The sequence below is a fragment of the Lathyrus oleraceus genome, chromosome 2 (assembly GCF_024323335.1).
Source record: "Lathyrus oleraceus cultivar Zhongwan6 chromosome 2, CAAS_Psat_ZW6_1.0, whole genome shotgun sequence".
Taxonomy (NCBI): Eukaryota; Viridiplantae; Streptophyta; class Magnoliopsida; order Fabales; family Fabaceae; genus Lathyrus; species Lathyrus oleraceus.
Genome location: NC_066580.1, coordinates 403,772,354 through 403,791,178, shown reverse-complemented (window position 1 = coordinate 403,791,178; position 18,825 = coordinate 403,772,354). Strand labels below are relative to the sequence as shown.

The window sequence follows — 18,825 nt, the reverse complement described above, 5'->3', positions numbered from 1 at the left end:
CTCGAGACTACATCTGGACATTCCACCCAGGCAGTCTGTTTCTTCCCAATTTATTAAGAAAATGGTTCAAATTTTTACGAATATTTTGGAGGGAAGACGAATATTTATGGCTTGCAAGCTCTTACAGATTGAGCCTAATATTCGGGATTATAACTGAATATTCCATCCAGGATAATCTTTTTCTTCAAATTTTATTAAGAAGATGGTTTGAAATATTTACAGGTGTTTTGGAGAGAAGACGAACATTTATGGCTTACAAGCTCTTACAACTTGAGCCTAATATTCGGAATTACGACCGGATATTTCATCCAGGTAGTCTTTTTTCTTCCAATTTTATTGAGAAAAGTGTTTTGAAGAGATTTAAATTGAAAATAGTTTGAAGTGATGAAAAGTTGGAATTGATTTGAAGTGTTAGTGAAGTTAACGTGAAAATGGTCATTTACATGTGTGAGGATATGACCATGGATAGAAATAACTCAATTAAACCAACTAATCACATGAAATCGAGGCAGCAATTAATCAATAATCTATTTAGAAAATAAAAGCAATTATTTTTAAAAAATCAGATAAAAGTCTAATCGATTAATTACTGAAATTCTGGTATCAGATATAAGATGTCGAAGGTAATGTCACGACACTAATATCTGTTAACACACAATGGATAAAAATACATAATGGTAAAACAAATAACACAAGCAATTGTTAACCCAGTTCGGTGCAACTCACCTACGTCTGGGGGCTACCAAGCAAGGAAGGAAAAATTCACTAAAATAGAATTAGTTCAACGACTCTCCGTACACTTCAACAAGTTACAGTCTTTCTCACCTAATCTCTACCCGTGCAATTTCTATCTAAGCACTCTTAGATATGAGAACCCACTCACTTCCCTACAATCACACACCAGTGATTTTAAACAACAATCCCTTGTGAATAGAAAATACTTTTCAATTACACACTCTTGATTTTACTTCACAGTTTCAATCAAGAAGACACACTCTTGATCTTGCTTCACAGCTTTGATCAAGAAGACACACACTCTTGCTTAACAGCTTTAGAGCGACAAATTACAACCACAAATTAGTCCAATTCAATCATCAATGGATGACTTGAATGACCTACAAGTCTGACGACTAAACAGACACAAACCCTAACTCTCTCTATATATTTCGCTCAGTCTTGGTTGTGTGTTCAAACAGGTTTTCTAAGTCCCTTTTTATAGAAGCATCCAGCTGGGCTTGGACATCTTGAAAACCCTAAATCTATTTTCCAATCAAATCTTTTTATAACAGCTGGTTAGATCTCCTTGGAAAATAAGTAACTCTGGTTGTAATCCATGATTGAATGTGCCAACTATTCATATATTCAATCATCCAAAGATTGTCATTAATTGTGCAATCACAAAACACCAGACATTCATACTGAATGTTTTGTGTACAGGATGTCATCACATCGGGTCTGACATCCTGGAAAAATCCTGCATAATCCAATAATTCCTTTTATAACTTCCAGCAGGTACAACCATATCAGATGCCATGACCTTGTGTATGTCATCTGAAACAATCCTGCATGAACATGTCTTTCATTTAAGCTCCAGCAGGTACATCCAATATCAGAAGCCATTGCATTGTATGTGGCATTCTGAAACAATCCTGCATGAACATGTTCTTGAACTCCAGCAGGTACATAGGATATCTCATGTTAAGACATCACACATAACATCTTGTGAACACTCTTTGTTTTACCAAAATTGTTGCCAACACTTAGAATCAACAAACTCCCCCTTTGGCAAATTTTGGCTAAAACATATATCTGTCCTTTTTGTTCACAAGGTAAACTATCAGCAGTTAAACAACATAACAGTAGTTTAATCAGCAGCAGAAGCAAAATAATTACTAGCTATGGCTACTAGTAATACACACATGCACAAGGGTACTTCTCCTCCCCCTAAATCTGTGCAACAAACAGAATTACTAGTTATGGATGCAACTAGTAAGACACACAAATGCACAAGGGTACTTCTTCTCCCCCTAAATCTGTGTACACAACAAACAGTCTTCATGAACATAACAGCTACTGTAACTCCAACACCTGTACCAGCCAGAATGTCATTCTGACATCTGCTTCAACAACAACACATGTGCACCATATTAGACATCATCTTTGACATCTGTAAACAGAACAACATTCTGTTTTAAGTCCTGTGCACTTCCTTCAATACTAGCTATCCTCCAGTTATATACATCTCACAACTTCCACATAAGCTTCCATATCAGCACTTCTCCCCCTTTTTAGTCAAAATTGACCAAAGGTGACCAATCAGACAAAATAAATGTCTATTAGCCTATCAGAGAATGTAAGATCAGATGTTATAACATTAAGCATGTTAAAACAAAATATTCAGGAAGTACACACCATCATTATACACAGCCGATAGCTGAGATAATGAACAAATCCAAGGAACTCTTTAAGAGCCCTAACTATTACATAACAAGCATCAATAAGGACTGCAACAAAATACATAATTAAAAAAAACAGTAAAGATAACAGCCTTCCAAACAGCAGACCAACTTCCAACAATCTTTCCAGCACACCTCACAGACTTCACCTTACCAGTCTTCAACATAGGCAGGAACCATTAATCAGAAGAAGAAGTATCACCTTCACCTTCACTTGTCTCTTCACCTTCACCTTCAGAGTCTTCTGAGCTTCTAGAACTGCCACTGGATTGGGATTTTGATCTTGCATTTGAGTCCTTCCCAGCCTTCTCTACTTCTTCCTTCTCCAGGCTACAGATAAGAACTTCTAAAGCTTCTTTTCTAGCCTTGGCCACCCTTATACCATTATCCAATTCCTTGCAGGTTTATTTTAGTTGATCAACCAAGCTCCCTTGAGATGTAGACTCCCTTCTAGCAGATGTCATGACATCATTGACATGACTTCCCTCAAACAGCTTATAATGAATGGACAAAGGGGATTTTCTCCTGCTTGGAATGTCACTTGTACTCAGGATGCCTGGTTGTTGGTTCAGGATAATGCCAAAAATAAGGGAGGGGAAGGCAATGGGTAACTTTACAACATTTGTAGAAGCATGTCTAATGGTTTGATCAAATATGAACTTGCCAAAGTCATAGTTAACCCTTGTTTCAATTGCATGAATGATTCTTCCAAGACTAATGGAGATGGTAGAGACATGATTAGTAGGCACCCAATTAGCTGAACCAATCTTGTGTAAGATGGCATATTTAACAGTGAGCTTCCCAGCTGATAAGTGATTCCTACTAGGCCATTCCTTAACTTGGCCAGCTGTGATAACCCTACAGACCTCATTGTCTGTAGTCTCTAGGTCCACTCCTCCATCAGTTCCTCTTCCTAGGAACTTGTTGATAATACTTGGTGAGAATTTCACACATTTTCCCCTTACAAACACCTTGCAGAACTCCCTGCTGCTCTTTTCATAAATATCCTCAGGGATATTAACAATAAACTCTTTAACCAACCCCTCATAATATTGGGGTAGAGCTACCATAGTCTTCATTAGTCCAGCACTTTTGATCAACTCAACTACCTCCTTTACCTCTACAGCCTCTTTGCCAAGCTCTCTTTCAATAGCTACTCTCCTCTGAATAACAAATTTCCATTTTGCTGCACCATCTTCTAAATGAAAGGAGATATTGTCTAGGTGTACAGCAGCAGCCTTGCCAGGAGACTTCTGAACAACCTGCCTTTTTGCAGGGGAGATGTCTGGGACATCGTCTCTGACATCTTCCTCAGAGCCAGAGCTATCCCTTTCTTTCCTTTTTCTAACCTCAACTTTGCTCCAGGATTTTGAGGGTCATATACCAGTAGTCTTTTTCACTCTTCTTGTTCTTATTTTAGCCATACTTTTCCCTTTCCTAGTTCTCAGTTTCTCAGCTACACTAGGTTTTACAAGATTAACCAAAGGATCATCCTCTTCTTCAGAGCTTTCTTCCTCTAGGTCAGTAACCTTCTCCTGAGACATGTTTGTTGGTTTCTTGCTAGGTAGGGTTTTACCTAGAGAGCATAGCCCTTCAGCAGCAACTTCCTTTTCTGACTTAGATGAGTCATCATCTTTATCAGCATGAGGTTCCTCCTCAGGAGAGGGGTCCCTTCTGGACAGAGGGGTAGAAACCCCTTTGACTTCATGTCCTTCTCTTAGAATCCTAGTGACTAGGTTCCTTATGGCACGATCAGCATAATGCATGTCTTTTGGAAGAGAGGAGTTACCAGAGGTATTACCTTGCTTATCTCCAGCCTTGGAGGAGGGGCCTGGGGTGTCGCCTGGTATCATGCAAAGTGGAGTGACGTCCATCACGTCTTCATCTACAGACTCCATTGAGGGAGTTTTTGCATGGTGAGAGGATTTTGAACCAGATGATGATGGATGTTGAGACATGTTGTAGGACTTTTGAGAAAAGTTTCTTTGGCCTAGCTGAGCTTCTCTGAGAAGTTGAATGGAGAAGGAGATTGTTGTGTTTAGGTAGTGTGTGCTAAGGGAATAGATACTATTTTCAATGCCAGGGAATGATTTATCATGAATGTGGCTCTTTCTTTTAAAAGGGCAGACACTATTTTTATTTTCTTTATTTTTCCACTTTAACTGCCATAATTTCACAAGAGTCCAAATCCCTAATTTCCCTCCCTCATATTCAATTTTAATTTTACCCAAATTCCTTGCAACCTTGTCTGTTAGTTCCAGTCCAAGCTTTAGACCTCTGAATTTGTCTTCCACGAATTTTCTAATGGAGTGATAAAAGCAAAACCAATACTTTGTCCTTCTGTGTTGAATATGATTTTTGGACCTAGTTTCAGTATTCAGATTGTCATAATACAATATCATGACATCGAGTGTGACATTGTATGCAATCAACAATAGTTTCATCTAACCAAGTTGATCCCAACTGCTTTCATCTTCTATACCTTTCACAGGTGTCATCCAAATCTTCTCCACATTATCCTTGGCCTTTTTGCTTCGAGACAAACATAAAGTCCCTTGTGGCCTAGTCCCAACAGTTCCATTTTGCCTATGACTGGTCATATGTCCACCTAATTGATCTAACTTCTCAATTTTTTAAGCTATCATAACCTTTTCTCCTCTGAGCTTCTGGTGTGACATCTTTGTCTGACATTTCCCCCAGCCTTGTTTTTCATCACTCTTGAGAGCATCTATACTCAACCAATACTTTAAGGGATAATCCAATTGAGAGCTCCACATGTAGCAGTTGTCTTTGGTCCTGATTCCTCTCATAATTACTTCACTATTTTTGTCAAAGATTAGACAATCAGTTTTGGTGAATTTAACATTCAGACCTTGATCACATAGTTGACTGATGCTTATTAGATTTGCAGTTAAGCCCTTAACTAGTAGAACCTTGTCAAGTTTAGGTACTCCAAGACAATCAAGCATACCCGTTCCCTTGATTTCTCCTTTTGCTCCATCTCCAAAGGTTACATGGCTTATGGTATGATGATGCAAATTAGTTAGCAGGTCTTGGTTTCCAGTCATGTGTCTGGAACATCCACTATCAAAGTGCCATTCTTCTTTGGCTGAGATTCTAAGGGGAATGTGAGCTATCAGACTAGTAACATTAGTCTTAGGAATCCATTGTTTCTTAATTATAGGCCTGTGTTGTTTTGGTCTGGATTGATAGTGATTCTGATGATGAGTATGCCTAGGATAACCATACAGTTTATAACAGAACGGCTTCATATGACCAAACTTCCCACAGTGATGGCATCTCCATCTCTGGTGTTTACCTTTCTGCTGTTTTCTCCTCTGATGTTGGAACATATGATGTGACATCACAAGTTTACTTTTATTATGGATGCACTTAGGTTTGGCTTGAGATTTGGCACCAGTGTGACTGCTCTCAGGCTTTGAGTCATTATACCCAATGCCAGATTTGTCTCCTGTTACTTGTCCAGTTTGGAGAATCTTGTCTAAGGAGTTAGATCCATTGCTTAACATCCTTACATACTTTGTCATCTCTTCTAGTTTAGAATTTAGAAACATGACCTCAGTTTTAAACTTAGAGATGGTTTTCTCATGGTCTGCCTTCTCTCTTTCCAACTGTGCTATCTTCTGACTTTCAGCTTGTGGATTTTCAACTATCTTGGCATTCAGAACCACTGCTTCTGTTTGTAGCTTGGAGATGATTTCCAAGTATTCTACCTTCTCATTCTCAAGTTGATTTATTTCTTTCTTTTGGTTTAAAACCTGTTTGCTCAGCTCTACACTTTTATGACACAACTCTCTGTACGTAGCGGCCAATTCTTCAAAGGTTACTTCACCATCACTTGAGTCTTCATCAGATCCCCATCTTCCTGTCAAAGCAGTCACAAGATTTGCAGCCTCCTCTGTATCACTCTCATCTGACCAGGTGGCAGCAAGACTCATCTTCTGCTTCTTGAGGTAGGTTCCACATTTAGTTCTAATGTGTCCGTACCCATCACATTCATAGCACTTTACTTCTTTTCCTTCTTTGGGCTTCTCCTCTGACCTTACTCTTCTTCCATTACTGATGTCAGATGAGATGTTCTTGACATTTGCCTTGGATCTTACATCCATATTCTTTAACAATCTGTTGAACTGTCTCCCCAACATTGCAACTTCATTGGCCCACTCTTTATCCACATCTTGACTGTTTTCCTCTTCTGTGTTTGATATGAAGGCAATGCTTTTGGTTTTCTTTTCAGTTCCATCATTCAATCCCATCTCAAAGGTTTGGAGGGAACCAATTAGCTCATCTACCCTCATGTTGGAAATGTCTTGAGACTCTTCTATGGCAGTCACCTTCATTGCAAATCTCTTAGGGAGTGACCTGAGTATTTTTCTTACTAGCTTTTCATCTGTCATCTTCTCTCCCAGGGCTCCTGAAGCATTAGCAATTTCAAGGATACTCATGTGAAATTCATGAATGTTTTCATCTTCTTTCATCCTTAAGTTTTCAAACTTGGAGGTGAGCAGCTGAAGTCTAGACATCTTTACCCTAGAGGTGCCTTCATGAGTGGTCTTGAGAATGTCCCAAGCATCTTTGGCCACTTCACAGTTGTTTACCAGCCTGAAAATATTCTTGTCTACCCCATTGAATATTGCATTCAAGGCTTTAGAGTTTCCAAGAGCAAGATCATCCTCCTCCTTGGACCATTGTTCTTAAGGCTTCTTCTTAGTGGTGGATTCTCCTTCTTTAGTAATGACAGGATGCACCCAACCTGTTAACACAGCTTTCCAAGCCTTGTTATCAAGGGATTTTAGAAACGCTACCATTCGAGGTTTCCAATAGTCATAGTTAGAACCATCCAAAATTGGTGGCCTATGAACAGATCCTCCATCTCTCTTGATTGTACCAGAAAGTATTGCCCCTAGATCTCACCCAGAACCAGATCAGGATGCCTGCTCTGATACCAATTGAAATTCTGGTATCAGATATAAGATGTCGAAGGTAATGTCACGACACTAATATCTGTTAACACACAATGGATAAAAATACAGAATGGTAAAGCAAATAACACAAGCAATTGTTAACCCAGTTCGGTGCAACTCACCTACATCTGGGGGCTACCAAGCCAGGAAGGAAATTCATTAAAATAGAATTAGTTCAAAGACTCTCCGTACACTTCAACAAGTTACAGTCTTTCTCACCTAATCTCTACCCGTGCAATTTCTACCTAAGCACTCTTAGATATGAGAACCCACTCACTTCCCTACAATCACACACCAGTGATTTTAAACAACAATCCCTTGTGAACAGAAAATACTTTTCAATTACACACTCTTGATTTTACTTCATAGTTTCAATCAAGAAGACACACTCTTGATCTTGCTTCACAACTTTGATCAAGAAGACATACACTCTTGCTTAACAGCTTTAGAGTGACAAATTACAACCATAAATCAGTCCAATTCAATCATCAATGGATGACTTGAATGACCTACAAGTCTTACGACTAAACAGACACAAACCCTAGCTCTCTCTTTATATTTCGCTCAGTCTTGGTTGTGTATTCAAACAGGTTTTTTAAGTCCCTTTTTATAGAAGCATCCAGCTGGGCTTGGACATCTTGAAAATCCTAAATCTATTTTCCAATCAAATCTTTTTATAACAGCTGGTTAGATCTCCTTGGAAAATAAGTAACTCTGGTTGTAATCCATGATTGAATGCGCCAGCTAATCATATCTTTAATCATCCAAAGATTGCCATTAATTGTGCAATCACAAAACACCAGACATTCATACTGAATGTTTTGTGTACAGGATGTCATGACATCGAGTCTGACATCCTGGAAAAATCCTGCATAATCCAATAATTCCTTTTATAACTTCCAACAGGTACAACCATATCAGATGCCATGACCTTGTGTATGTCATCTGAAACAATCCTGCATGAACATGTCTTTCATTTAAGCTCCAGCAGGTACATCCAATATCAGAAGCCATTGCATTGTATGTGGCATTCTGAAACAATCCTGCATGAACATGTTCTTGAACTCCAGCAGGTACATAGGATATCTCATGTTAAGACATCACACATAATATCTTGTGAACACTCTTTGTTTTACCAAAATTGCTGCCAACACTTAGAATCAACAATTACTAACTACAATTTATCAAATAAATAAGAAATAAATAGTAGTAAGAAGAGAAAATAAAACGAAGAAGAAAATTTGGGTAAACATATAAAATGGGAGTGTACAAAAAGGAATTGAGCCCAAAGCCCAACAATCTACCCAAAATAAAAGTTAATTATAATTTGAGCATTAAATAAAAAAGATGAAAAATAAAATAAATAAATAAATAAAATAAAAATGGAAAAATGGAGCATATGAGGAAAACGTGGTTTGAAAGAAATTTCAAATTTAAAACAAGGTCAATCAAATTGTGACATGTGGCAATGTTGTTAAATAATCATAAAAATAAATGCCAATTGCAAAACACAAACACAACCTACCCTGTCCTCTTCGCACGGCTTTGTTGCAAGAAAACCTGAACTTTCTTCCTCTCTCTCTCGTTATCTTTGTTTTCTTACTCGAACTAGATTGAATAAATTCAACCAATTCCATCAAAGTCTGTCTCTTAATTTCCTTCTCCCAGACTGATTTCATCGTGTCGGTGAAATCCAACGTGTGGCAACAAATCTGAAGCTTCCGGAGAAACAAATTCTGTCTCTCAGAAACCGGTACATCACGGAACAACGGAAGCGGTTCGATTTTTCCAGACGGCGGAGGTACGACCACAACCGCTGATTGATTGACGTCGTTCGCCGGAGGACCGTATCCATCGTTAGAATCCGATTTGGAGGGCTTCTTTTGCCCTCCCTTCATCATTCTCTTGAACATTTTTTCGCAAACCCTAACCTAACTCTAAGCTAATAGTTTCAGAAGTGATTGTTGAAGATGAAAGCTATGACATCGTAGAGCGTTCCTCTGCCACGATTTTCGCATCACAGCTTAAACGACGATGGATCTGAGGTGATTGGGTTATCACCGAGGTTTGGAATGGCGGTCAATGATCGGAGGTGGATTAATGATTCATTTTTTTATTTCTTCCATTTTCGTTCTGTTTTAAAATGAACCCATTACTCTGCAGGTTCTGCTGGCTGTTGGTACGGTGAAGAAAGAGGGAAGAGTTATTGCTGCGCCGCGATGGTGTTTACCACATGGAGATGAAAAGAGAATCCTTCTGTTTCACTCATTCCTAGTTGGTCGGTTGAAGAAGATGTAGTGGAGGGTTATGGAAGGAGAGTGAAGATGATGGAGAATCCGGAGAGTTGATTTTTTATTTGCTGGTTTTCTGTATGTATTTATGCAGGTTGCAGAGCGAAGTTGATTGCAGTTCGCCGGTTGCAGAGTTATCCGTTCTGTTTCGGTTCGTGAGTTGGAGGATGGAGAGTGGTGGAGTGAGGATTCAGGTTCTACAGTGAAGTGAGTGTTGAAATGGATGAAGAGTGATGGAGGGTTGAAGTTTGTATCTGTTCTTTGAAAGCGGTGGCTGTATTGGTTATGTACCGAAAGTTTGGAGGTGCTGTGTTGTGTTGTTTGGTGGAGGCGCGACGGTTGTCGTTGGCTGGAAAACACGATTCCGGCGGATGGAGGAACGGTGATGGAGGTATTAAGGATGCAAGGTGAGTGTGTTAGCGGTGTGTATGTGTCAAAGGTGGAGATAGCGATAGAGGCTTAAGGTGTGAGTTTTGAAGGTTATGGATATAAATGTCATGGTTGTTTTGAGAAAGAAGGTGAAGTGAGTCCAACGTCTAGACTTGAAAAAAATGGAGAAGTGTGTAGCTTGAGAGGTTTTTGGGAGAGAAGTGTTGACAACCCCCCTGTTACAGCGTGTAAAAGAGATTCCTCTCCTTCAAACTCATGTTTTCCAGCTATATATTTTTTTCATAAAGCTTCAGTGGTCAGTCCTATTTTGTAGAATGGCTAAGGTTATTTAGTGAAGAGCCTCCTTTTTTCAAGGATCTTTTTGTGGTGGTAGCTATTGTCGTATCTCATTTCATGATAAGGAAGGAAGATAAAAGTGTTTTGTTGTGTAGCATGGCTATGGTGTGTCACTAGACAAAATGTTTCATGGAGAAGGAAGATTCTTCTTTTCTCACCAACTGACCAACTTATCTTTTCTCTTTTTGAGATTTCAAATTGAAATATGAGATATAGTTGTAGCAATTGGAAGCAATGCAAATATCATAAATGTCCTTGTGAATTTTTTGTGAATTAAAAAAAGAGTTTAAATTATTCAAAACAAATAAATTTAAAAATAAAAATAGATAAATATTAAATCAACATAATAAAATTGAAATGAAAAATATGACTAATCCTATTTATTTTTTTATGAACATATTGATAAAATACAAAAATAAAATGATTCCAAAGTGAATAAAAATCGGACGTAAAATTGTTTGAAATTATAAAATGAATGCACAAAAATTGATCAGTGCAAAATAAACCTCTCGGAAATATACAGCGTTTGAGCCAATTTTGAAATGGAAAACGCCCGGTTAAAATGCTCAGACGGACCAAAACGTGACCGAAAAATTAGCCGAAAAATAATTCGAGCATACCAGATTAAACTACGCGAAACGTAGATTAATAAAAATGGTATTTGCAAGCTTGATTTTAAAATTTTTCGTCTACTGATTTGACGCACATCTGGCGATTAACTCAACTGGTTCGCCTGTAATTCCAAAAAAATTATTTCGACTGATATTCTAGGCATTATGCGGTATGGAATGCATGTTATGCTATGTAGATATGCAATAGCTATGATGAATGTGTTGAATCGGCGATTCAGGGTCAAAATTGGAGTGTGACAATATGCTTGATTATCAGTGTCTTGCATCAACCACAACTAAAGATACAAATTGGGTTTGGCACTAGAGGTATGCCCATATAAATTTTAGGAGTTTTAGCTTGACACACATGAAGAAGATGATGTATGTACTTCCAACTATTGAAGTGACAAACAACTATATGAGGAATGTTGCATAGCCAAGCAGACTAAGAAGCCATTCAAACATGACTTGTCAATGAAGTCACAACAAAAGCTTAAGATTATGCACTCAGATGTGTATGGTACATTTGAAGTAAAATCACTAGAAGGTAATTCCTATTTCTTGACCTTCATAGATGTATTTCTTAGGCATTTATGGATTTACTTGTTGGAAAAGAAAATTGAAGTTTTCATCAATTTCAAGAAATTTAAATTGCTGGTTGAAAAGCAAGATCAACACACCATCAAGAGGTTGAGAACTGATGGTGATGGTGAGTATACCTCAGTTGAGTTTGCTTAATTTTGTGAGAAGTAAGGGATTGAGCATGAAGTGATAACATCACACACACCTCAATACAATGGCACTGCTAAAAGGAATAGTAAATGCATCTTAAATATGGTTAGATGCATACTGAAAGCAAAACAGATGCCCTAAGCATTTCTAGGGTGAAGCCACTTCAACTGCAGTGTACATCATCAATAATTGTCCAACAAAGAGTTGAACAACAAAACACCTCATGACGCTTGGTTAAGGTTGAAGCCAAGTTTGGGTCATCTCAAGATTTTTGATTCACTATGCTTTTGGACATGTTCCCGAACAACCTAGAAGATAGTCGGATGATGGAATCTGAACTATGGTTATGGACGAATATCATTCAACATGTGCCTACAAGTTGTTCTTACCAATTGATAACCAGGTGATTATCAACATAGATATTGAACTTTATGAAAGAAAAATATATAATTGGCTGCAAAATCCATAAAATGCAGTGCAAGAAGGTGATAGTTTAAGCCATATCAAAACTAATCTGCATGATGAGGAACATGTTACACCAGCTGAGCCTACACTAACTTAAGGAGTTAGAAGATCAAGCAGGAACATAACTCCATCAGTTAGGCTAAACGAATAATGGAGATTTCCATATCAAGCATTCTGGGAAAATGGTGAACTGATTGAAGAAGCATTGATGGTCGAGTCAAAACCAATTAATCATGTGCATTCCTTGCATGATAAAAATTGGAAAGATGCAATGGTCGAGGAGCTCAAAGCCATTGAGAAAAATCACACATCGGAGTTTATTAAGAACTTTGGCAAGAAAGCAATAGATGTAAAATGGGTTTACAATTGGAACTGAAGGAACAATTAGGGTTTCAAGAAGAAGAAGAAGAAGAAGAGAGAAAGGATAAAATGTTATCTAGTAAAAACTGAAGTGATTACAATGAAGTTATTTTTGAAAACTACAAAGGTATATGCCAATATATAGACAACCAAGGCCCAATCCAAAAACATACAAAATTTCAACTTACCAACAACATTTCAACTTATACAACATTTTAACTTATACAACATTGCAAAAATAGCTCAAGGATCTAATGATTTGTTTGTACAATATTGCAGTTACAAACTCATTAGTTGTTTCCTTTTTCAACTTTGCTCCAGTCTCCAATGGTGTGACAATTGTATTACACTTTCTAATCTTGAACCTATTCAAGATGTCTTGAGCATACTTCTTTTGGTGCAAAAACACTCTTTCACTTGTGTCTTTAAATTCCATCCCTAAGAAATATGATAAATTTCCTAGGTTTGACATTTCAAACTCTTGTATCCGCTTCGACTTGATACTTTTTATTTCCGCCTCTTCTGCACCTGTAATTAGCAAATCATCCATATACAAGCATATGATGACTCAACTAAGCCTGCTTGCATTGTTGACATACATTCCATGTTCCGAGGCATATTTTGAGAAACTTGCGTTGATCATAAAGTTATCTATTCTTTTGTTCCACGCTCTTAGGGCTTGCTTCAAACCATAGAGAACCTTCCTTAATCGACTCAGTTTTTGCCATCAAGCATATTTGTGAATATTTCTTGCTCCCATCGAACTGGACCTTGATTCCAATCCCACCATTTGCTTTCATCCACTAGAACATCTCAACTGATCACTAATTTATCATGATTTGGTGAATACAGTTTGTATTCACCAATTGAGTGATAACTTATGAGTACCATAGCCTGACTTTGATCATCTATTATCTTCCTCAATTGTTCAGGTAAATGCCTGAAGCATATTGATCCAAAGACTCTAAGATGACTAACATTTGGAATTTTCCCTATCCAAGGCTCATAAGGTGTCTTCTCTACTATCTTCTTTGTTAGACATATGTTTATAATGTATACTACTACCGAAGCTGCTTCACCCCAAAATCTCTTTGGCATATATTTAGCTTTCAACATACTCCTAGTCATGTTCAGTATACTTATATTTGTCATATCACCTATACCATTATGTTGAGGTGTATAAGATGTAATGACTTTGTGCTCTATACCTTCACTAGTGGAAAATCTTGAAAATTCTCTAGAGGTGTATTCGCCACCACCATCAGTTCTCAGTTTCTTTAAATTGCATCCACTTTGTTTCTCGCATGCAATTTAAACTTCTTGAACTATGTGAACACCTCACTTTTCTTTTTTATAAGGTAAATCCATATATATCTAGTGAATTTATCTATTAAGGTTAAAAAATAACAGTTACCTTCATTTGACCTTACTTCAAAAGGTTCACACATGTCAGAGTGAATAAGCTCTAGCTTTTCTCTAGACTTCATGGACAAGTCATGTTTGAGTGCCTTCCTAGCCTGCTTTACTTTGCATCATTCCTCACATACTTGACTTGGTTCTTTCATTTGAGGTAAACCATACACCATCTTCTTCTAGTTGAGCATACTGAAACCTCTGAAGTTTAAGTGTCCATACCTGTGATGCCATATCTAGTTCTTGTCTTCGATAGTAGTCGAAGAAAGACACTGACGGTCAACAATGTCAATCTCAATCTTGAAATTTTTGTTATCTACCAATGGTGCATTCAGGATCATCCTTCCTTCACCGTCATACACCTTCATCAGATTTTCTTCCAACTTCATTTTACACCCTTTGACAAGTAATTGACCTATGCTCTCAAGTTACTTGTCATTGAAGGTACATACGATACATCATTAATGTTGGCTCTTCGATCATTCCTTCTCAACACATCTATGTTTCCTCTTCCCTCTGATGTAACATGCCCGCCATCTGCAAACTTGATCAACTTCTTGACTGATTCATCTAACTTGGTAAACTAGTTTTTTTTCCAGTCATGTGGTTGCTGCATCCAGAATCCAGATACCACATGTTGGTTTGCTTATTGTTAGACTGAGTATTTTCCATGAGTAGAAAATCATTAGAGTTTCTTTCTCCAACATGTGCATATTGCACTTCGTCATCATCTTTTGCTATAGATTCCTTCTTTCTTTAACAATCTCTAGCATAATGACCAAATCGTTGACAGTTGTAACACTACACCTCTTTCATGTCAACTTTCTCCCTTGAATACTTATTGCCCATGACTTTCTTAATTGAATCAGAGTGATTATTTGAGTTTTTTCTCTGCTTCTCCCTTTCCCCCCAGACTTCTTGACGAATCTTGCTTGCATTGCCTGTTTAACCACTTCTCCCTATCTAAGTTCATTTGCTTCAGTCTCATCTATGCATGGCAACGAGGCTGATCAGGGACGATTTTTACATCCCCTAAACCCAAACTCAAATCCCAAAATAATCCCCGTTTCCCGCCCCAATCCCCATCGGAGATGAAGAATTAAAACCCAAACTCGTCCCAAACGGGTTCGGGTTGGGTTCGAGTATCCCCGCCCTGCTACTATCTATTTAATAAAAATATTTATTTTTTTAAAATCAAATTACATTAAAAATAATAAAATAAAAAAATCTCAAAAAGTTTCATGCATACATTTCAAATATTTTAAATAATATATGCAACTTAAAATATCAAAATATTAACCACATATTTAATATTCTAAATTATTAAAACTAAAATAATAAAATATATAATAAATTAAACGGGGCGGGTTCGGGGATGGGTTTGGGGTGGCTACTAGTATCCCCATTATCCGACCCTTCCCCATATTTTATAATCGGGGAAAACCCAAACTCAAACCCAAACCCAGTCAAAACGGGTTTTTCCCGTCAAACTCGTGGCGGAGTCGGGTGGGTACCCGCGGGTATGAGTTATGTTCCCATGCCTAGTCTAATCTCATTAGCCTCTAATGAAGCTTGAACTTCTTCCACCTTTATCTCAGCTAGATTCTTGGACTCTTCAATGGACACGACAATGTAATCAAAATTTACAAACAGAGATCTCAACACTTTCTCAATCTTCTCAAATCAGTTATTGATTCACCATTCGCTTTCATATGATTTGTTAGCGATACTATACGCGTAAAGGATTCTGAAACTGACTCATCTTCTTTCGTTTGAGTCATCTTAAATTTCTTTCTCAGAGTTTGCAACTTCACCCTCTTCAGCTTTTCATCTCTGTTGTACACGATTTTTAACTTGTCCCACACTCCTTTTGTTGTTTCTTCTTCAATAATCTTCTCAAACACGTTAGGATCCACACATTGATGGATCAAGAATAGAGTTTTTCCATCTTTCTTTCTTCGTTCCTTATGCGCACCTTACTGAACACCGTTCACATTCTTTTCCAATGCAGGTACTCCATCGCTCACGATTTCAACCACATATTGAAATCTGAAGATGACCTTCATCTGCGCAATCCACCTCTCGTTAGTTCCCCCCTTTGAAAATCGGTATATTCCATGGAAATTGCGTTGATGATGTATTACCGTTTGCCATTTCAAATTCTCTCTGAATATCAACCGGACTCGTTGATACCAATTTGTTGGAACTGAAGGAACAATTAGGGTTTCAAGAAGAAGAAGAGAGAAAAGAGAAAATGTTATTTAGTAAAAACTGAAGTGATTACAATGAAGTTATTTTTGAAAACTACAAAGGTATGCCTATATATAAACAATCAAAGTCTAAACCCAAAACATACAACATTTCAACTTACACGACAGCTATATGCACTACGCCAAATAAGGGAAAAGAGGGCGCTTATTTTGGCCTATAACAGCGCTTTTAAGCGCCCTCTAAAGTGGCGCTGGCATAGATAAAGACAGCGCTTTGTTTTCCTGGAGAAAGCGCTGTCTAAAGTGGCCACATTATAGTGCGCTTTCAGAAAAAAGCGCCCTCTGGAGTGGTCCATAAAGGGACACCTTAGAGGGCGCTTTCTGGAAAAAGCGCCCTCTAAAGTTGTCAATGTAAAGTGTTTAGAGGGCGCTTTCAGAAAAAAGCGCCCTCTAAAGTTGTCAATGTAAAGTGTTTAGAGGGCGCTTTCAGGAAAAAGCGCCCTCTAAAGTTGTCAATGTAAAGTGTTTAGAGGGCGCTTTCAGGAAAAAGCGTCCTCTAAAGTTGTCAATGTAAAGTGTTTAGAGGGCGCTTTCAGGAAAAAGCGCCCTCTAAAGTGTTAGTTATTTTAAAAAAATTTGTTTGAAAAACAGTGGATATTTAATTGGTAACCTGTTCGCATGCTGCAAAAGTGTAAAATTCATATTGAATTCATCCTTTAATCCAATGTTATACACCATTAATCCATTGATATATACAACATGAATCCATTTATATACAACATTAATCCTTCATATATACAACATTAATATATGATTCTTTGATCAACAATATACAACAACATATTCATGATTTAGTAAAAGTACAACAACAATATACACTATTAGTCTCGAAAGATCCATAGCAACCAACACCCAGTGACCACTGTATCCAAAAGCTGTATAGTAGTTCTAACCAATACTAAACAAAATAACGCCCATCCACCCATGATGAATAATAGCAAGTGTGCATAATAGGCAGGAGGAACTACATACAAGATAACATTTTTGTTAAACTAAAGTTTTGTATAGCCTAAAACAAAAACAAGCAAAGGGAATCGAGTAACAAACCTATTGAGACAGATCGAGTACACCTCGCATAACTGAATGGACAAGTTATTGGTCAAACTCTGTAGCTGGTCTGCAGTGAATTTATTTTCATCATACAGCACATGATAATGCGTTGGTCGACTAGTCCCCTGCAAAAAGAACACGTCCAAATGCAAATAACACAGAACTGTGAAAAGGCGATTGAGCAACAAATAGTAAACAATATTAATGGCATAAAGTTAAATGACATAGCTAATATTACCTGAATTCCTGCATGGCTGTTAAGGTAAAAATCAAATTCCTTCGGGTGACAAATGCTGGTGTCTACCACGGTTCCTTTGACAATTTAGAACAACAAAATCAGCAAAAAGTGATAAATTCAAATGATAATATATACCAGTTGCGTTGAGAAATATATTGAAAAAACCTGGCATAATATTTCCACTTCTATCGGTCTCTTTGGGGTTGACAGGAAAGAGACGGGTGTGATGTCTCTTTTGGACCACTACAAAAGTAACTTTAGGTAGATACCCATCCTCTATTGAGACACAAGCCTGATGAAAAAAAATTAGTTGGTCTTCAGCACTCCAATGTACTTCAAATTTTACACCCTTGTCTCTTGCACGAATGATTGACTTCATAATAGCCATTTTACCTGTAATAAAGAAAACAATTAAAATCAGATGACAAATGTAAAAACAATTAAAATCATAAAAGTCATTTTACCTGTAATAAAGAAAACAATTAAAATCATTTGACCTGTACCTTTTTCACTAAGTTCTCTTTCTTTTCTTGGTTGGAATATGTTCTACATGTCTCTTAACAACACGGACGGTTGGATTGATCCAAATACCCTCATTATGATCATTTCTAATATATGAATCATTTGATATAATATTCTCATCTTGATCATTTCTGGTAAACGATTCAATCTCAACATCAATATCACCTTGATCTCCAGTGTTTTCATCAATTACTTTGTTGGAAAAAAGAACTATAGACCATTTCGTACTTTTCGGATCATTGACATAGAACACTTGTCTAGCTTGAGAGGCTAGAATAAAAGACTCATCTTTGTATCCCACCCTATTAAGATCCACTTGCAAAAATCCTGACTTATCCATTCGAATGCCGTTATTATTTTCAACCCACTTGCAACCAAATATAGGAATCTGAAACTTCTCATAATCAAACACCCAAATGCGCTCGATAACACCAAAATACGACAGATTTGCAAATTTGGGGTTTAAGTCCTTCACACTTGATATGTGCATTGCTTCAGCTACCACGGTGACACCACTATTCTGCATAGTACTTTTATCATCTTGTTCTTTGGTATAAAATGTGTATCCATTAATCGCGTATGCGCTATAAGAAAAAACATGGAAACTTGGACCATATGCTAAGCATCTCAACCTTTCTGTTATTGAAGCGGGATCTGAATAATACTTTGAATAAATATGATCCTTAAACCAAGGTATAAAACATCG

At 37.5% G+C, this 18,825-nt stretch overlaps 1 long non-coding RNA gene across 1 annotated transcript; it reads right to left on the bottom strand.

Moving 5' to 3' along the window:
• Positions 1-17,027: 17,027 nt before the first annotated feature.
• Positions 17,028-17,892, bottom strand: LOC127121481 (uncharacterized). The gene is made up of 3 exons (XR_007803461.1): positions 17,763-17,892; positions 17,357-17,671; positions 17,028-17,273 (listed from the first exon to the last, which is right to left on the bottom strand). It is a non-coding gene; the product is annotated as an uncharacterized LOC127121481 (long non-coding RNA).
• Between the last annotated feature and the right edge of the window lie 933 nt (positions 17,893-18,825).